This window comes from Ziziphus jujuba, chromosome 12 (genome assembly GCF_031755915.1).
Source record: "Ziziphus jujuba cultivar Dongzao chromosome 12, ASM3175591v1".
NCBI classification, from domain to species: domain Eukaryota; kingdom Viridiplantae; phylum Streptophyta; class Magnoliopsida; order Rosales; family Rhamnaceae; genus Ziziphus; species Ziziphus jujuba.
In genome coordinates this window covers 26,012,665-26,035,000 of record NC_083390.1, presented here as the reverse complement: position 1 = coordinate 26,035,000, position 22,336 = coordinate 26,012,665, and the positions used below count along the sequence as shown (strand labels likewise).

General features: G+C 35.2%; 3 pseudogenes; all 3 read right to left on the bottom strand.

Moving 5' to 3' along the window:
- Positions 1 to 8,039, bottom strand: part of LOC125418518 (DNA-directed RNA polymerase subunit beta'-like) — a 9,185-nt pseudogene extending 1,146 nt beyond the window's left edge.
- A 6,662-nt stretch (positions 8,040 to 14,701) lies between these two features.
- LOC125418517 (photosystem I P700 chlorophyll a apoprotein A2-like) lies at positions 14,702 to 16,925 on the bottom strand (annotated as a pseudogene).
- A 25-nt stretch (positions 16,926 to 16,950) lies between these two features.
- Positions 16,951 to 20,698, bottom strand: LOC125418304 (photosystem I P700 chlorophyll a apoprotein A1-like; annotated as a pseudogene).
- Positions 20,699 to 22,336: the final 1,638 nt, after the last annotated feature.

Sequence of the window (22,336 nt, the reverse complement as noted above, 5' to 3'; positions counted from 1 at the left end):
CTCTTCTATCGAGTTCATTAATATCTGAGCTCATTAGTTCACTCCTATCTATCTGAATAATAGGTCTCAACTTGGGAGGAAGAACTGGTAATAGACATAAAACCATCCACTCGGGTTCTATATTTGTTCGAATAAAATTCTTAGCTAATTCTATACGTCTAACCAAAAAATCCCTTATTCTTCCAACTTTTTGATCTTCCCATTCATTACCTGTGGGCCTTCTTCCCATAATTCTTTCCATTCTACCAACGAATAATCTATAATAATTCACAAATCTAGATCAGCTAATTGTTCTCGGATAGCACTTGCTCCATAAATTTCTCAATTTCAAAATGTCTTGAAGCCTTGGGTAGTAGAAAAAAGTGGGATGCTGTATTTCCAGGATTGATCTCATATTCGAATGAACCTCTAATCGTAAGAAAGTGGGTTATTCATTTATAGGCCTGGCAAAAGAAAAATTTGGATAGGGTCCTATTGGATCTTCCCCCCTCAAAATCGGATGTGAAAGTTTCCTCTCATTCGGCTCAAGTAGTTACACCAAAAAAGACAAAGAAAAGAAAGAGGTTTCGTTTCCACTATCAAATTCTATAAAAACCCCAAAAAATCTACTGCCTACTCAAGTTCCAAAAGAAGGTCAAGCAACATTTCGTTGATTCATTTTATTTATTTGTGTTAGTATATTTTCTGAATTGATTTCTTTATTTAATTATGGCATAATAAAATAAATGAAATGTGAAATTCTTGAGTAGTCTACTTCCCTTCGAATGATGAATCCCCTTAATTTTAATTAAAGTAAAGGAGGGCCTTGGAATTCGTAAGGTATTTACTTGTCTATGTATCGTTCCGTTCAATCTTTCAGGTCCCTACTTTGCCTCGACAGTTATTTCATGATATCCTTGAAGCCTATATGCGATGGATAGACTCCTACAACCATGACATATTTGCTTATTTCAATAGAATTTTTTTCGTTTAGAAAGAAAGTGATACGAACCTCGGACGACCTGCTCCTAAACCCGTATTATATTAGCCCGGATCTTTAATTAAGTTAAAGTTCTAATGGGATGGACCTCAACCCCTAACCAACCTGTGGTTAGAAACCTTGGTATAATGTAGACGCCACAATAGGGGATGGAAAACCTATTGATAAGTCAAGCTAAAACAACCAATTCTCTAATGGTGTTTTAGGTGTTCTCAAAGAACAAAGAGATAATTAATCTCACAAGTATTTTCTTAATCAAATCAAAGTTTTAAAGTTATATTATTAATGAAAAATAAGCCTTTAAATAGGCTTTGAAAGAAACAAAATAAACCCTAAAAACCCTAGGAAAAACCGGCCACTCAATGAAGAATTCTACCTTGGCCGAAACTTTCCTTTTCCTAATCTAATTTGGATTAATTAATTCCTTTATTTTGAATTAGGAATTAATTAATTTACAAATAAAATAATAAAATAATAACTTTCCTAATCTTATTTGTCCAGAAAATAAATAAATAGAAACTAAAAATAATGGTAGTTTCCTAAAACAAAAAGTAGAATAAAATTAGGAAACTAAAATACTAGCTTTTTGACTACATTGACTTTGACCAATTCTTTGACCCAAATGAGCTCCAAATCAGCTTCAATATGCTTTGTAGGATGCCAAATAAGCTTATTGTGAAGTTCCACACGTTGCCCTTGCTTGGAAGTAAGAGAAAAGGCTAAGACAGTAAAATACAGTAAAACCCGCGAAGAATACAGCAAATCCGGCCTTTCCTTCTCCTTGTGCGCAAACCTCCTTGTTGGTCGGCTTTGAAGCTGCTTTGGCTGGTTTCTATGACTCATCCTCCATATAATTTAAACCCATAAAGATGGGGTTCCAATTCATACAACCCGGCCTCTTTATTGTTACCAAAAATGTCACCCGACCCCGTTTTGGCTTCTATTGCTTGTATGAGTAAAACAGGCCTTTGTTCTTTAGATATGGCCAACCCCTCTTGACTATGACTTATTCCTTGTATGAAGACAGCAAGATTGTCCTTGAACTTCTTGGGTTGGGCCCTAGGGATCGGCCCCACCTTCATTTGTAATGGGTCAGCACCCCAGCGGGTTGTTGGTCGAGCTGTCTCGGGTGGATTCGCATCATTCCCCTCCTCTTGAAAAGGATTTGTCCTCAAATCGAAATCATCACCTGCAGCAAAAAGAGATAAATCAGCAACATTAAAGGAAGCACTAACATTATACTCACCCGGTAGATCATGCTTGTAGGCATTCTTGTTATTCGGCTCCAAAACTTGAAAAAGCCCATCCATAGGCAGCATGAGCTTTGACTTTCTTTGTTTAGGAAACCTTTCCTTTGGTAAGTGCAACCAAGCCAATTCTCCTGGGTCAAACACTATTACAACAAAATCTGGAAATACATGCTCATTATGGTAAAAATTACACTTTTTAAAATTAGCAAACAATATTTCCCAAATTTTCAAATTGCCACTAAGTAAAGCTCTCAACAATGCAGATAAAGTTCTATGCAATAAAGACATCTTTAAATAAGTAACTTTAAAATTCATGGTCAGCAATGATTTCTTATTCATAATTACTTTATTAACATCACCAAAGCTAAGATAAAAATTTATATTCTTCCTTTCTTGTCTTCCTTTTCCTTTCTCACTCAATGCCATTTCACCTTCCTCACTCTCGGCTTTTGCACCAAATTTTTCACTCTTGGTTTTATTAAAATCTTTCCACACAACCTGAGTATTATAATACTTACCTTGGATAGCAAGCTCACCTTTTCCCTCTTGATTGGATGGTAGTCCACTTGGAATTTCATTTGGGAAGACATCTCCAAATTCCTTCAAAAGAGAAATCATTGAACTTGGCAATTCAAGTTCTTCAAAGTTAGTTTGATCATTAAAATAATTTTCTTTATAAATCATGACCAGTAAAGGTTTCTTACACTCAATAACCTTATTAATATCCCCTAAACTCAAATAAAAATTCTGATTTTTCCTCTCTTTTCTTTCTTTTCTTTTTCTTCCCTCGGTTTGGCTCTCATTGGCGGAAATTTCCAGATTTTGTATGCTCTCGGGTTTGCTCTCTTTTCTCACCCCTCTCTCAGCTTTTTCTTGGTCTTTCCACTCAATATGAACCTTAGAAACCTTACCTTGGTCAGCAACCTCAATCTTACCTTCTTGAAAGGATGGTGAAGCCGTTGGTGCCATACTTGCTTTTTCCTTGATCTTTTCGGCTTCTCTCCTTTGTTGCATTTATAATTGGTCTTTGTAAACCTCTTTAGGAGATAATGGTTCCAGCTTGACCTTCTTCCCTTTAAACCTGAAAACAATACTATTTTCTCGACCAAAATGAGTAGCATCTTTATCAAATTGCCATGGTCTACCTAATAGTATATGTCCAGCAATCATAGGCACAATATCACATAAAACTACATCCTCATATCTACCTATATTAAATTTTACTTTGGCTTGTTTGTTTACTTTCATCTCACCACTATCATTAAGCCATTGTAATCTATAAGGATCTGAATGTTTAATTGTTTTCAAACCTAATTTATCAACTACAAGATTACTTATCACATTAGTACAACTCCCACTATCTATAATCATGCTACAAATTTTACCTTGTATTTCGCAGCGAGTGTGGAAGATGTTTTCTCTTTGTATCTGCTCTTCATCTTTGTAGACAGCAAGTACTCTCCTTGAAACCAAGCTCAACTCGGCTTTAGATGTATCTACAGGTTCGGTTTCATCTTCATTACATTCCTCCTCTTGCTCGGTTTCAGCGCCACTTTCTTCACTTGCGGATTCCAGCTCACCATCACCCTTTAATACCATGATTCTTCTATTTGGGCATTGGCTGGATATGTGTCCTCTTCCTTGGCACTTAAAACAAATTATTTCTCTATATTTTTGAGGTTTAGGATCAGATTTTATCTCACCTCTAAGTGCTTGGACAGATTCGGTCTTGACCTCCCTTCTTGGCCGGTTGGTAGATTCATCTCCTAGTTTCGGCCTCATCTTGTTTTCATAAGTGGAATTGTTTTTCCAGCCACTTGAACTTGTCCTTCCACTGCTAGAAACTCCTCCAAACCGTGTACTAACACCCCTCCTCTTGAATTGGTTCTCAAGCTTAATGGCTTCATGCAACATCTCCTCCAATTCCAAGTATTGTTGTAATTCAAGTTGGTTGGCAATGTCACGGTTTAACCCTCCAAGAAATCTTGCCATTGTTGCCTCTCTATCCTCCCTCATGTTTAACCTCATCATTAACATCTCCATCTCTTTGTAATAATCCTCCACGGACCTACTTCCTTGAGACAAAGATTGAAGCCTTTGATGCAGCAACCTTTGGTAATGGGATGGCACAAACCGCTTCCTCATGACTCCTTTCATTTGTCGCCATGTTGTAATTAAGTCTTCACCAACCCTCCTTCGGGTGCTTTGCTCATTTATCCACCATTGGAGTGCATAATGGCCAAACTCCATTGCTGCCATCTTCACCTTCTTAGCCTCTGAATAATTATGGCGGTCAAATATCATCTCCATCTTTTCTTCCCACTCCAAATATGCTTCGGGGTCACTTTTTCCCATGAATGGTGGGATGTTGATCATGATATTGCTAAGATTGTCATCTGTTTCTTCCCTCCTATATCTTCCATGGCCAGCTCTATCTTGGACAGCAAAAGTTTCGTCCATACCTTCCTCAAAGTCTCCACCGAATGGCTCCTCATCAAATTCCTCTCTTGATCTTTCACGACCTCCTCGTCCTCGGCCTCGTCCTCCATGGAATTCTTGCCTATTTCTTATGTTCGGAATTCCTTGGGAAACTTCTAGCCTTCCCATCCTTTGATTCACACACTCAACTTGAGCACTAACCCGCTGTATTGACTCCAAAACAGCTCTCATGTCCACTTGGTCTCCACTCCCGGTAGCTCGGGCATCACCATGGAATGCTATGGATTCCTTCTCATTGATCCTCAAAGGTGGATCTCCTCTCCTCATTCTTGATTCTGTCATGTTAGTGTAATAATGCAATAAAAATAAAATAGGACCTTACCAATTTCACTCCCTTACGTGTTTCACTCAAATGAAGACTCGACACTCGTGTTTGTACACTTGTTTCAGCTTTTTACCCTCTTTTAAGCTCACACACTCTTGCCTTTTTCCACTCAATGAATTATCTCAAAGTTCTAATTAAAACACCCACAAAACAGCAATTAGATCACTAGTATGTTTTAATTAAACTTATCAACAAACAGTAAGCAAAAAGTAGTTAATACCGAAAGAATCCAACAAATCCTAATTTTTCGGCTTTCTAGACAAGAAAACACAAAATAATGGGAAAACGTTGGAATTTTTGAAAACTGCACCAGATGGTAGTAGATTATGAGTTCAAGAATAGAATTCCAGAAAAAGAAATTCAAATACGAACAAGAATCAAATTGAACAAAAATATAGAATAGTTGTTGGTTGTTGTTCTTGTAATTCAAGTTTTGTATCAAATCCTTTAACTAATTTTAATCCAAATAATTTAAGCACCCAAAATCCAAATATCCAGCAGTAAAAATAATTCTCCAGCAACTCAAATATTGAATAAATAATAAAAAAAAAACAGCAGCTCCAACAAATTTTCAGCAAACAAATCAAATTCAACAAACTGAAAAAAAAATTTTTTTTTTTTTAATTCGGCTTTTTTTCTTCTTCTTTTGTTTTTTTTTTCTTTCTTTTTTTTATTTTTGTGTTTTTTCACTCACAGAACATAAAAATACTGCAGTAGCAAAGATCAACACTAGAAATTGCAACTCCACACCAAAAATCCACCAAACCCGTGGCCTCCAACAAAAACAAAAGTGCAGTTTTTTTTTTTTCTTTTACTTTTTTTTTTTATATGTTGCCACAAACCCTTCTTTTTTTCTTTTTCTTTTTTTAATATATGAATGCAAATATTTAAGACTAAAACAGCAAAGAAAAATCAACAAAAACCAAAATTAACAAGAACAATGATGAAAAACAACCAACAAACTAGGAAACAAAAATACGATAAAACTAGGAAATCCTAATTCAACTAGGAATGAATTTTTTTTTTTTTTTTTTTTAAGATGCAGAACGTGTATGATGATAGAAGCAACCTTAACCTAATGCTAAAATTGCAGAATAACACAAAAACAAATAAAGCAAATAAAGATAGATCAAACCTGAACAAAATTTAGCTCTGATACCAAATGATACGAACCTAGGACGACCTGCTCCTAAACCCGTATTATATTAGCCCGGATCTTTAATTAAGTTAAAGTTCTAATGGGATGGACCTCAACCCCTAAACAACCTATGGTTAGAAACCTTGGTATAATGTAGACGCCACAATAGGGGATGGAAAACCTATTGATAAGTCAAGCTAAAACAACCAATTCTCTAATGGTGTTTTAGGTGTTCTCAAAGAACAAAGAGATAATTAATCTCACAAGTATTTTCTTAATCAAATCAAAGTTTTAAAGTTATATTATTAATGAAAAATAAGCCTTTAAATAGGCTTTGAAAGAAACAAAATAAACCCTAAAAACCCTAGGAAAAACTGGCCACTCAATGAAGAATTCTACCTTGGCCGAAACTTTCCTTTTCCTAATCTAATTTGGATTAATTAATTCCTTTATTTTGAATTAGGAATTAATTAATTTACAAATAAAATAATAAAATAATAACTTTCCTAATCTTATTTGTCCAGAAAATAAATAAATAGAAACTAAAAATAATGGTAGTTTCCTAAAACAAAAAGTAGAATAAAATTAGGAAACCAAAATACTAGCTTTTTGACTACATTAACTTTGACCAATTCTTTGACCCAAATGAGCTCCAAATCAGCTTCAATATGCTTTGTAGGATGCCAAATAAGCTTATTGTGAAGTTCCACACGTTGCCCTTGCTTGGAAGTAAGAGAAAAGGCTAATACAGTAAAATACAGTAAAACCCGCGAAGAATACAGTAAATCTGGCCTTTCCTTCTCCTTGTGCGCAAACCTCCTTGTTGGTCGGCTTTGAAGCTGCTTTGGCTGGTTTCTATGACTCATCCTCCATATAATTTAAACCCAAAAATATGGGGTTCCAATTCATACAACCCGGCCTCTTTATTGTTACCAAAAACGTCACCCGACCCCGTTTTGGCTTCTATTGCTTGTATGAGTAAAACAGGCCTTTGTTCTTTAGATATGGCCAACCCCTCTTGACTATGACTTATTCCTTGTATGAAGACAGCAAGATTGTCCTTGAACTTCTTGGCTTGGGCCCTAGTGATCGGCCCCACCTTCATTTGTAATGGGTCAGCACCCTAGTGGGTTGTTGGTCGAGCTGTCTCGGGTGGATTCGCATCAGAAAGGAAATGGTTACTTCCACAAAAGAAGTCTTTTTTTTCATGAGGTACAAATATCTATTTATTTCTTACTGAATCAACCATAGACCAATTCCTTTTTTACTTGGGAGTATTGAACACACCCATAATTTTGAGTTTCATGTTACTCCTACCAAGAGACATGTCAGATCTAGGGTATCCTAATTCGATTGAATGGGATGGCAGTTTCTCAATCTGAATTTGTAAACATATAATTTTGATCAAATCACACATTGCACTATACTAGGTCTTCTAATTCTTTAAGAGGCTTATCTAAAAGATTCGCAATATAACTAGGATGACGTTTCAAATACCACACATGGGTTACTGGGCATGCTAGTTTGATGTAACCCCTTTGATATCTTCATATCTGAGAATCAACAAATTCAACTCTGCATTGTTCACAAAATTTTGGTTATTCTTTTTCATCTCCTATTACTCGATAATTTCCACAAGCACAAATCCCACTTTTTATACGCTTAAAAATTCTTCCATAAAATAATCCATCTTTTTTCCAGTTTATTAGTTTTGTAATGAAAAGTGTAGGGTTTTGTCACCTTTCCAATTATCTCTCCATTAGGTAGGATTTTTTTGGCCCAAGCACTTATTTGTTGAGGAGAAACTGATCCGAATCGAAGTTTTTGATGTTTATACCAATCGATCATAGAAGAAAATTTCTAATTCATTCTGATCAACCATCCTTCCTATTAATCTGGAAGTTTTTCTCAGATACAAGGAAATGATTCAATTCCAGAGCCAAAGATCATAATTCTCGAATGAGCAATCGAAAAGATTCTTGAGCATCCTCTGGTTAAAGTATTATTCCTCCAATGATTGTTGTACCAAGTAATTCTTGGCAAGATCTAATATGATCAGATTTATAAGTAAGCATCTTTTGTAAAATATGAGCAACACCAAATCCCTTTAGAGCCCAAACTTCCATTTCTCCTATTCGCTGCACACCCCCCCCCCCCCCCTGCTTGGCCCTTCCTCTAAGTGGTTGTTGTGTAACAAGTGCATAATGTCCGCTAGAACATCCATGCATTTTATCATCAACTTGATGAATTAATTTCAAGATATAAGGCTCTCCTATTATAAGAGGTTGTTCAAAAGGATCCCCCCTTCTTCCATCAAATATTCTGCTTTTTCCTGGATACGTGGGCTCAAATACCCATGGAGTCGTTATTTACTTACGTGCTACATATAATTCAGAAAGGACTAGTTTTCTCAAAGTCTCCTATTCATATCTCTCATCAAAAGGTGCTATTCGATAATGTCTATCTAGCAGACTTCCCGCCAACCCGAGAGAGCATTCAATTTCTGGCCTACATTCATGCATGAGGGTACTCCTAATGGGTTGAAGACCATATCAACGAGTCTTCCATCTTGCAAATAAGGCATATCTTGTTTAGGTAAAATTTTTGAAATGATACCCTTATTTCCATGTCTTCCAGCTACTTTATCCCCCACTTTAATTTCATGCTTTTATGAAATATATACATGAATCGTTTCTGGATTATAACTAGAACCCCTTTTTTTTTTAATCCATCTCACATCAATAACTTGACCACTACCACCGATAGGTAATTTTAGCAAGTTTCCTTTGAAATGGATACCTGAATGCCAAGGATGGCTCGTAATAATCTATCTTCCAGAGCATACGATGATTCTTTCGCCATCTGGGGTGTTAATTTACCTACTAAAATATCACCCGTCTCCACCCAAGACCCCAACATCAGAATTCCTTTTTTGTCTAAATTTCAGAGTAAATGGGCTACTAGATGCGGTATTTCATTAGTGATTCTTTTAGGACCATGACTTGTTACATGAATCTAAATTTCATATTTCCATATGTGAAAAGAAGTATAAATATCCTCATATACCAGACGCTCATTAATGAGCACTGCATCCTCAGAATTGTAACCTTCCCATGGCATATAAGCTACTAATATGTTTCTTCCCAAAGCAAGTTCGCCGCCAATGGTAGCAGCATCATCCGTTAAAATTTGACCCTTTTTAATACATTTACCTCGTGTAACTTCGGTTTTTTTTATGCATATAAGTATTTTTGTTCGAACGTTGATATATCACTAATGGAATGCTTAGAGTATCCTCATTGCCTGATAAAAGGATCTTGTCAGTATCGATATAAATGATCTTTCCTTCATGTTCGGCTATAGCGAGAACCCTAGAATCTAGAGCTACTTGGCGTTCCAACCCAGTTCCAACAATGCACTTTTCAGACCAAGAAAGAGGAATTGCTTGATGTTGCACATTAGAACTCATTAAAGCTCGATTTACATCATTATGCTTGATAAAAGGAATGAAGGAAGCTCCAATAGAAAATATTGGAAGGGAAAAATACTTCGAAGGGAAAAATACTTCGAAGATGAACCTCTTCCCATTCAATAGTCAGGAATTCTTGACGGTATCGAGCCGAAACAACTCGTTCTTTCGGAATACCTTTATTCAGTGCCAAAGAATTCTTTACCGCTACCATATAGTATTCATCTCTACTTGGTGATAAATAAAGCATCCGTACTTTTTTTTATCTCTCAGAGATTTCATAAAATGGGCTTTCTAAAGACCTCTAATGACCGCACCTCGCATGAATTACTAAGGAGCCAATAAGTCCAATATTGATTCCTTGCGACAAGTCAATAGGGCAAATGCATCGATAGTGACTAGGATGGATATCTCCTATCCGAAAACTGGTAGTTCACCCTGTCAATCCTGTAAGGCCTAGATAACTCAATTTTCTATCGTGAACTATTTGTGTCAATGGATTAGAACGGAACCTTTTTTTTTTCAAATTTTTTTTTACTGTTCAAAGAGAAAAGAAATCTGTTATTACATGGATACACATTTTTTTATGGGAAACAACATAGTGGTTGTCCAACGAGATACTACAACTCCATATAATAAAATATTGCCTTGGGCGAGTCACATATTGCACACTTACCGCCTGTTTTATTATGTGGTTTATTATTTTATAGATTTTATTTATGCTATGCTTGCTTTATTGAACTCATTTCATATCATGGTTCAAAGCTTAAAAATCGATGAGGATTACTAATCCTTTTTGAAATTCGAAGAAGTTCCCACGGAACCCCTCGGAACCTCTATCAATTGCTCAATCAATTACTTCTTTGTCGGAATGCTAACAAACATATTACTTGCTTTTATTTTATCCATACCCTTTTTTCCTTCATTGGTTTTTTTCTTTCTTTCAATGGATATTGGGATTCATATTAAAAATAATCCAAAATACAGGAATTAGAATCACACGAATAAGAGTTCTCTTTTGATTAGTTCCGATTATTAATTGGAATAAATACAAATTAAATAAAACTAGATGAAGAAATAGAATTGGGACACGACACTATGTAATTTACATATGGAATTGATATCTATATATATGAAGATAATAATGTAGATTGATATATATTAAATTAACCTATATCTTTAGACAATAAACTTTATACAGTACACTGGCAATACTAGATATTATGGTAGAAAGAAAAATATGAACCTTTCTTTCTACCATACTATCGTCTCTCATAGAATAATGCTGATCCTATTTTGTTCATTTCATTCATTTAATATGTGAAATTGGAATCTTTTTTGTTTTATTTCTTTTCTTCAATCATTGATAAGAACTAAAAAGTCAAGTTTGATTCAAATTAATCGCTCTGATTTACTGGTTTTATGTATATTATAAGTAAGAAAGCAGTAGGAACTAGAATGAACAATGCAGTAGCAATCATTGTTTCATTTTTCTTTAATTAGCAATAACTCGGGATTTAATCCCATAGAGATGATAAATCTTTCATTTGTAAATTCAATGGGATGAATTATGTCTCGATGTAATCAAGTCGAATCAATGTCATAAATAAAAATATCTGGACTATCGAATCGATTCATCATCAAAAATTGAATAATATAACATAGGAAGATCTTTTATCCATACCGACTTCGAAGGTTGATTCTTGATCCAATCAGAAATTCCTTATATTAATTTAAATTTTGATTTATCATTCTTTTCCATTCTTTTTTTCTATAACTTGCTGCCTTCCTTGTACAATCATCTGATGAAGTATCATCTAACCGCCTTTACACTTACCTTACCGTTGATTTTAACCAAACCTAAACAAACAATCGAAATAAAAAAAATGAGGGATCCAATTGGGAATGAAATTCAATTATTTGTACTCCCTTTCATAGAAAAATGGATAGACGAATTGGTGTATTTTTGTTATTTTATTGGAGTTGGATCCGTCGGGACTGATGAGGCTCGAAGCCGCAGCTTTCACCTTGACAGGGTGGTGTTCTAACCAATTGAACTACAATCCCAGGGAAATAACGTAATAAAATAAAATGTACAGTATACCTATTATTAATGATTTCATTCAAACACTTTCGATTTAGATTTTTTATTAGAATTGTCATATTGGAACAGAGAAGCAAGTGATATATTTCTATCGATATGGATATGCGCTTTAGTGAAAGTGGCGTGGATTACTAATAATATTTTTGTTATTGCCAAATCAATTGGATAATCAATCTTTCAATGAAAAAGTTTGTTTTTCTTTATTTTACTTTTGTCCTTAGCCTTTACACTTACCAATCCTGATATGAATCTAGATCATTAGAAAAATCAAGTTTTGTTGGAAAAAAAAAAATTTAATAGAGTAACTAAATAGTGGCAGAGATATATAAAAAACTTTTACTTTTTTTCCTATTGGGATCGAGCATTTCAGGAAACCAACAAATGGGTTATATTATGGTAGATTGGCAAATTATTGGGCCAAGCTGGATTTGAACCAGCATAGACATATTGCCAATGAATTTACTGTCTGTCCCCATTAACCGCTCAACCCAGGATAGGAAGAAGCAATTTCATGCTTATTGATAGTCCATGATCAACTTCCTTTCATAGTACCTTACCCCTAGGAGAAGTCGAATCCCCGCTACCTCCTTGAAAGAGAGATGTCCTGAACCACTAGATGATGGGGGCATACTTGCCCGACTGCCATCATACTATGCTCATAGTATGAATAGTTTTTTGAAATTGTCAATATACAATATAATAGAATGGGAATGGTATGAATTAATACAAAGGATAGCACTTTTTGGTGAGTAATTGGTCTACCAGAAAGGGGAATTAAACCCCATTCTTACACTTTCATGCATCGATTTATTCATTGTTAAGATCAGGCGGGCATATTTCTACCTCACACTAAGATAGGAAATTCAAATAAAAAAAATGATAAGTTATTGAATTTTTTTCTCTAAATTTTTTTCGATTCAGAGGACAAGCCGAATTTCTTTATCAACGGTTGCTTCGATAAAATATTTCGGAGCTATGTTGAATTGGTAGATATATGTATCATTCAAATGAATTTCGCTATAATGGAAAATAATGGAAAGAAATTAGGTTTGGCCAGTCTAAAAACAATTCATTGCATTGATATTTATCAAATCCAATATCAATAGACCTTTTTTTACCTACACTAACTAGTATATTCTATACTCACTAGGTAAATCAAATTGAGCATTCCTGAATGACCCATTATGCGTCTAAGATATATCTATTACATAGATTATAATGTATAAACGTATAAGATATGCCTATAGACATATAACATATAATAAGTATATACACTAAACTCATAGTAACTAGTAGCTTATTCAGGAGTTGAAGTAAGCGGGCCCTTTTTACTCAGTGGTAGAGTAACACCATGGTAAGGCGTAAGTCATCGGTTCAAATCCGATAAGGGGCTTTGGTTTTTTCATAAAATTCCAACGGCAGTATTCATATTTATAGATATATTGTTGCCATTTGTAACAAAAAATTAACAAACCATAAAATGTAATTGTAATATAATTAATTTTTATATTGAAATTCTATTAAATACTGATGAAGTGTAGTAATTTCTAGTAATTATAGTTATAAAGTTGAACATTTGTTATTATGTTTATTATATTGTGATAAATATTATAATGATAAGTTTATAATGAATAATGCTAAGTTGTCTACTTGAATCTCCAAATATTCCTATTACTTTATTCTATTATTCCAATCAAATCAATTAGAAATCAACGAAAGAAAAAGTAAGTGGACATAATCCATTGAATCATAACTATATCCACTATTCTGATATTAAAATTCGCTTAGAGATAAAATTGGAACAATGGATTTTTTTCTTTTCATTTTCATATTTCTCTGGACTACGCAAGAATCTTTCGATATTCTAATTAAATCTTCTTGTTTCTAGATGTTGTATAGGAATGCCATTCCATTCCCTTACTTTATAGCGAAAGATTTATTCCAAGCACAACATACATAAGAGGCCTTTAAAACACCTTTCTTTGATTCCAGAACACAAGACAAGATCACTTTCTATTTTATTATATATATTTCATAATTTATAAGTATCTATTTTAGATACGTAGATAGATATCTATCAGATCATGGTTTCATGTAACAAATATTTCCATCCATATGGATACATACAATATTTTTTCCCAATAATCTACTGGAAAATGGATGCAAGAAAGAGACTTTTATTTATAGTCTCCTATTATTAAATTCAATACCCTATTAATTTAATTAAATATAAATAATAGAATAAGATAAATGGAATATGAAGTTTATTAAAAGAAAATGAAAGGGTAAAATAGAAAGCAATAAAATATATGATATTGTAGTAGTTTAAGACACATACAATTCTTATTTTTATTACTTTTCATAACGGGATTCAAGAATAAGATTAGTCGATGGAACGGGAGGAATATATCTGGGGATCTATCGGTAGTGAGAAAAGGGATTGCTTGTTTCTTGAATAGTTCTTTTCAAATCAAATCAAAAATGTGTCTATCTGATTGATGAATCATAAGACAATTCATGGTTCAGGTGGTCATTAAGAATAGGAAAGGATAACCGAATTGAGTTCAAGGATTTTACTTTACTACGTCGAGTTAAAGACCAATAAATTTTTTTATATTTGAAACCTATTCAAAAGAAGCCACAACGTTCTGAAAATGCTACGAGGTGCTTGAAAATGGCTGAAGTAGTTGAATAAGAGGATCACTATGACTATAGCCCTTGGTAAATTTATAAAAATGAAAATGATTTATTTGATATTATGGATGACTCTTTACAGAGGGACCGTTTCATTTTTCTTGCCATAATGGTTCAATTCCTATTAGTTTAGTTTCAATGATACAAGTCGGATCCTAGACGTAGAAATATAATAAGGCAGTCACCCTTCTCCATCGAAAGATCTGATATTATCGAGGATAATACAACACATAAAAAAAAGAATTAACCAAATTTGTCTGATGTAGAGGCAATCGAGAAGGCCGCATAAGTGAATAGATAACCTACAGAAAAGTGGGCTAACCCAACCAATCTTGCTTGCACAATGGAAAGAGCCACCAATTTATCTCTCCATCGAATCAAATTAGCCAAAGGTGTTCTTTCATGAGCCTATGCTAAAGTTTCAATCAATTCCTGCCAATATCCACACCAGGAAATTAAGAACATAAACCCAGTAGCCCAAACAAGATGTCTAAATAAAAACATTCATGCCCAAACCGATAAACTATTCATACCAAAAGGGTCATATCCATTGATAAGTTGTGAAGAGTTTAACCATAAATAATTGTTTAACCATCCCATCAAATAAGTGGAAGACTCATTAAATTGTGAAACACTACCCTGCCATAATGTGATGTGCTGCCAATGCCAATACAAAATCACCCATTCAATGGTATTTAACATCCAGAAAATCGCCAAACAAAATGCGTCCCAAGCCGAAATATCACAAGTACCACCTCGTCCCGGATCGTCACAAGGAAAACTATAACCAAAATCCTTTTTATCTGGCATTAACTTGGAACCACATGCATCTAAATCCCTTTTTACTAAGATCAATGTAGTTGTATGTAAACATAAAGCAATAGCATGATGAACAAAGAAGTCTCCGGGTCCTATTGTTATGAATAGTGAATTACTATTCTCATTAACAGCATTTAACCAGCCAGGCAACCATATGCTTTGACCTGCATTCAATGCGGGACCATTCGTTGAAGACAAAAGTACATCAAACCCATATGAAGTTTTACCATGAATCGATTGTATCCATTGGGCAAATACAGGTTCGATCAAGATCTGTTTCTTCGGAGTACCAAAAACAAGCATGACATCATTACGAACATAAAGTCCTAAAGTATGGAACCCCATAAAAAGGCTGGCCCAACTTAAATGGGAGATAATGGCTTCTTTATGGTCTAACATTCTTGCCAATACATTATCCTCATTCTGTTGTGGATTGTAATCTCTAATAAAAAATATAGCTCCATAAGCAAAAGCCCCTGTCATGATGAATCCTGCGAAGTATTGGTGATGAGTAAATAAAGCAGCTTGAGTAGTAAAGTCATGTGCTATGAATGCATAAGCGGACAAATAATACATATGTTGAGCGACCAAGGAAGTAATAACCTCTAAAGAGGCTAGAGCAAGGCTTGATTGAAAATGAATTGAATTATTTATTGTGTCATAAAGACCCTTATGTCCACGCCCTAGTCACCCCCTAGAGGAATATGTGCTTCTAAAAGATTTTTTATACTATGCCCAATCCCGAAATTAGTTCTACATATGACCAGCAATAAGAAAAATAAATGCAATAGCTAAATGATGATGAGCATTATCAGTCAGCCATAAACTTTGCATTTATGGATCGAATCCTCCAAGAAAAGTTAGAATGGCAGTTCTGGTCCCTTGGGAGGTACCAAAAAAATGACTACTTGAATTGGGGTTTTGAGCATAAAGATTCCACTGACCTGTAAAAGGTGGGCCTAATCCTTGGGGGTGCGGCAATACATCTGAGAAATTATTCCAACGAACGTATTCCCCTCTGGCTCCCAAAATAGCAACATGAACTAAATTTCCTATCCAAGCCAAGGAACTTACTTCGAATAGTACTAATAAATGATGAATGAGGCGCGATTCGGCATTTTTAAACCAAAAAAAATGCTCGGTTTCCATTTTGGTTGTAGGTGTAACCAACTGGCTATTAAATATATGGTAGAAATAAATAATAGAAAAAGAGCTCCATCATGAAGATCTCCATTAGTACTTAAACAGATTATATACCACCACTGATAAACACCAGAATAAGTGATATTCACTGGGCTAACAGCGCCCCCCCCCCCCCCCCCCCCCCGCGGCACAAGTAAAAGCCCCCACAGCTGATTGACCAAAATTGGATCCCAAATTGCATGAGCAATAGGTCTTACCCGTAAAGGGTCTTGTACCCATGCCTCAAAGTTTCCTTACCAAGCTACATGAAATAGATTTCCAAAAGTCCATAGAAACTTTATTGTTAATTGCCCAAAATGGGAATCAAAAATATTCTGGCAAAGACGTTCCTCAGTAATATGATCATGCCTTTTGATGACATGTGCGGTAGCAATACCAAACCAAATACGATGAGTAGTGGGGTCTTGAGATAAGCCTTAGCTAAACATTGGAAACTTAATGCCATAATGCCTTTCAAATCCTCCTAGTCATTATCCTACTGCAATAATTCTTGTGAAGAAGAATGCCCATGTTGTGGCAATTCCACCCAGAAGGTAATGGGTTACTCCTATAGCACGTCCTTGGACAATGCTCAAGGCTTTAGGCTAAGTAGTAGGAGCAACTTTTTGATGCGAATCCGTTGGAACCCGCTCAACCTACAACCCACTAGGGTGACGACCTGATACGGATGAAGACCGGGCCGATCACTAGTGCTCAGGCTAAGAAGTTTAAGGACAATCTTGATGCCTTTATCTAGGAAGTAATTCATATTCAAATGTGCTTGTACATACCTAAAGATCCAAGACCTATCTTGAGCATACAAATGGTGGAAGCCGGTACGAACCCAAGTAGTGGTTTTGGTGCAATTATGGAGGCCGGGAAGCATGAAATGGTTCCAATGTTTCATGGATTCAATACATATGTCTACGAGGACATGGAATCAAGTCAAATCAGCTTAAAAATTGTCCAAAAAGGGGTTGTACAAACATTTAGTAAATTTGGCCAGTTTTCGCTGTATTTTGTGCTGGCTTTACTGTATTGTGCTGAGTTGGCTTTTTCTCTTTCTTCCAAGCAAGGGCAACGTGTGGGACTTCATGATAAGATTATTTGGCATCCTAAAAAGCATATTGAAGCTGATTTGGAGCTCAAATTGGTCAAAGAATGGTCAAAGTCAACTTAGTCAAAAAGCTAGTATTTTAGTTTCCTAATCTGATTCTACTTTTTGTTTTAGGAAATTATCATTAATTTTTGGTTTTTATTTATTTATTTGCTGAAAAAAATAAGTTTAGGAAAGTTACCATTTTATTATTTTCATTGAAAATTAATTAATTCCTAATTCAAAATAAAGGAATTAATTAATCCAAATTAGATTAGGAAAGGAGTGAGAATTTCGGCCACCATAGGAAACTACTTTGTATGGCCAATTTTTCTCTTTAGTTTTTAGGGTTTTATTTCGTGACTTTGTAGCCAATTTAAAGGCTTATTTTTCAATAAGAATTAAGCTTCAATTATATACAAAAAAATGTTTGTGAGATTGAATTCTCTTTGTTCTCTTTGAACAACTAAAACACCATTAGTGAATAAGTGTTTTAGTTTGACTTATCAATAGGCCTTCCATCACTTATTTTGGCGTCTTCATTCTATACCAAGGTTTCTAATCACGGGCTGGTTAGGGGTCAAGGTGACCATTAGAACTTGAACATAATTAGATCCGGGCTAATATAATACGGGTTTAGGAGCAGGTCGTCCTAGGTTCATATCACTTTTAATTTATTATGAGCCCAAACGATGCATTCAATAAGTTCTTTCCAACAACCATGCCCACTAAATAGAAACATTAGACTAAAAGCCCATACAAAATGAGCACCTAGGAAAAAAAGGCCATATGCAGATAATGAAAACGATAGGACTGAATTACCTGGGATGCTTGTGCCCATAAGAAATCGCAGAGCCACCCATTAATCGTAATGGAACTTTGCGCAAAGTTACCTCTCGTGATATGAGTTACCACTATCACTTATACTACCCCAAACATCTAACTGCATTTTCCAACTGAAATGGAATATTACTATTGAAATTGAATTATACATCCTGAATAGCCCTAAGAAGACATGATCCCAAGTGAATACTTGACATGTCCCAACCCCCCCTTCCAGGCCCATCACAAGGGAAACAAAAACCAAGATTTACTTTATCTTGTATTAAACGTGAAGTATGAGCAAATAGAACACCTTTTAGAAGTATCAATATCGTCACATGAATCGTAAATGCATGAATGTGATGTACCAAAAAATCGACGGTTCCTAATGGAATAGGTAACAAAGCAACCTTGCCGCCCATGGCCACTAAATCACCACCCCCCAAGTTAAACTGGTACTTGTTATTGAACTAGGGTCCATTGCGCTAGGTGCTAAAGCATGGGTGTTTTGTATTCGTTGAGCAAAGACGAGTTGTAATTGTATAGTAGTATCTGAAAACATATATTGGGGATGCCCTAAAGTGCTCATAGTATCATAATGAATATACAAACCAAAATTGTGAAAGCTTAAAAATATACATACCCAGTTGAGATGTGATATGATTGCATCATGATGTTTAAGGACACGATCTAATAGATCCTTGTATCGAGTAGTTGGATCATAGTCTCTTACCATAAAAATGGCTACATGTGCAGCAGCACCAACTATGAGAAATTCACCAATCCACATGTGATATGTGAGCAATGAAAGTTATGTACCATAGTCAGTAGCTAGATATGGATAAGGGGGCATCGAATACATATGGTGAGCTACAACAATGGTTAAAGAGCCCAACATAGCTAGGTTAATAGATAGTTGAGTGTGCCATGATGTTGTTAGGATCTCATATAGACCTTTATGACCCTGGCCGGTAAATGGGCCTCTATGAGCCTCTAAAATATCTTTTATGCCATGACCAATGCCCCAGTTGGTCCCATACATGTGACCTGTTATTAGGAAAGAATTGCAATAGCTAAATGATGGTGTGCGATATCGATCAGCCATATACTCTCGGTTACTAGATCTAATCCTCCATGAAAGGTAAGAAATTTTGCATATTTTGACCAATTTAAGGTGAAAAAGGGGGTTGCTCCCTCAGTAAAACTAGGATAAAGTTGAGCCAAAAGATCCCGATTCAAGATAAATTCATGGGGAAGTGGAATCTCTTTAGGATCTACTCCAGCATTTAGAAATTGTTTAATCGGTAAAGATACATGTACTTAATGCCCTGCCCAAGAAAGAGACCCAAGTCCTAATAACCCTGCCAAATGATGATTCAACATAGATTCTACATCTTGGAACAAAGCCAATTTTGGAGCAGCTTTGTGATAATGGAACCAACCAGCAAAAAGCATTAAGCCTACAAAAACCAATGCACTAATTGCAGTACAATAGAGCTGTAATTCATTAGTTATTCCAGATGATTGCCAAAAATGAAAAAACCAGAGGTTATGTGTATTCCTCGGAAACCACCGCCTACATCACCATTCAATATTTCTTGACCAATTATTGGCCAAACCACCTGGGCACTAGCCCAATGTGAGTAGGATCACTTAGTCATGCTCCATAATTGGAAAAACAAGCACCGTGGAAATACATACCACTCAGCCAAAGAAAAATGATGGAGAGTTGGCTGAAATGGGCATTAAGTCGGGCATCTCCAGAAATTGGCATTGTTTTAGGTACTTTTTTGCTTATCTAGAAGGTTTTTAGTAATATATGAGCGGAAAGCTTGCCATAGACAACCTATTACCAACCTCGATGCATTGTAGATAGAGTAGAGTCAACTGACTTGGAACCATGATCCCTGCACCGATTTATGTACGGGTCATGGGAAACCTATTCAATGGTATGATCGCCGGTGAGCCAGTACTTTCTATCTCGACTGGAACTCGATTGACTTGTATGAGTGGAGCTGGTAGACCAATCCCACCAGTACTAAAGAAGTGAAGGGCGTCAGCGAAACTCGAACCTTATCCAAGCTGACCTAGCTGACATCAGGTCTATCTAATCGGCTTGTCCAGATCTCCTCCAAATCATTGGTATGACTATCAAAATCCTGAGCATCAGCGTGTAGGTTCCAAATCCAAGTGATAGTATCTGGTCCTTTAGCTATTGTTCCTGAGAAATGACCTTGCCTGGCCCATTCCTCGAAAGAAGTTTTTATGGGATCCCTATCTACCAAAATTGTAACTTTTGGTTTCGATGAATGAATAATCATTGAGTCCTCTCCTTTTTGGACAACACATACAAAGAGACCTGCCAATCGTTAAGTAATTAGTGAACCTAAGAGAGATGTTTAGACTTAGTTTTTTATCTTCTATCTCCCATCTATCTATTTTCTTTAGTTATTCACTAGAGCAATTATGATTTGGAAGTAGATTCGGGGCAAGTGTTCGGATCTATTATGACATAGCTAGGGGGCGCATAATGGACCTTTTTAATCTTATAAAATCTTTTTGGGGGGCTTTGAACTGATGGAATTCTTTTTTGTGCAACCTAATGTATTCATATCTCAATTAGAAGTTCCTAAATGAAGACACTTTATGTCTTACATAGAATATATTACTATTACTCTATTCCAAACCGTGTGAACAGTCATTAGTCATTACTAAAAGACATACTAGTATTTCTATTTAGTCATTCGAAGGTCTCTTTTACTTTTATTAGTTATTATTATTAACAGCATAAAAGAAATATATTTTCTAACTTATCTGTATATCATTTATCCCTATGAAATAATAGACGAAATAGAACAATCTTAGAAGGAGAAAGGATATGATGAAATTTTTTGATTGGTTCTTCCCAGAGGAATGATCCATTTTATTTGACTGATAGAGACAACAAACAATTCATAAACAATTCATTATAAAAAATAAAAAATATATAAAATAAAAAAATAGTTAGAATAAAATAGTGTTCTCATTCGAAACACCTTATGATCTTCAACCAATTTTGCGCTTCAATATAACTCCAAGGGGTAAGCACTATATCCTGTTTCCAATACTTGGCAGCTTGGTCAAACCAAGCCTCTGTAATTTCAGAATCTCCTTGTTGAATGGCCTATTCTCCCCGGTCGGAATAGGTAGGTAAATTCCTTCCCTTAGAACCGTACTTGAGAGTTTCCGACCTCATATGGCTCAGCAGTCAAATTCTTTTAGTATCTCATTTTTTTAATCTACCATATATAATTGAATAAGATTTCTAATGGGTCTATCCCCTTTTTTTTTTCTCTGGAGTTAACCAAAAGAGGTTATGAGTTTCAAACTTTAATTTTGCTTAATGATTTAATCAGTTTTATCTTTTCTCCCACCTTCATAAAGCATAAGTATTTCCGCTATCATTAGAATTTTCTAAAAGGTAACTATCTCGGTTTCAGATATAAATTTATATAGAATCTTTGAAAAAGAATTTCTTCATAAGAAGGAAAAGACTTACTATCGTTGGGATCTGATGCTACACCGCTGCTCAGTACCTTAGGGGATCAACTCTATTACATAAGTGAATCACTAACTTTTATCTCATATCATGACATAAGTAAGCAGTTGTTATTGTATTGGCCAGAATCTCGTAAATTGATCTTTACAGTGCTTCCTTTTCAATTAGACCCTTTATCCATAGAATAAAGTATCTAGGCATACAAATTTAGTCATATTTCCACTTCTATGAAGTGCATTTCTTTCCTACAGCTGATAAAATCGTTGTTTTGAACGATACATACGTAGAAAGTCTATTTTTTTCTAGTATTTATTAACGGATTTACTTTTTCTTTCCCTTTCTATAGTGGAGATAGTCGCACGTAATGACAGATCATGGCCATATTATTAAAAGCTTATGGCAAGAATGGGTTCCACTCTAG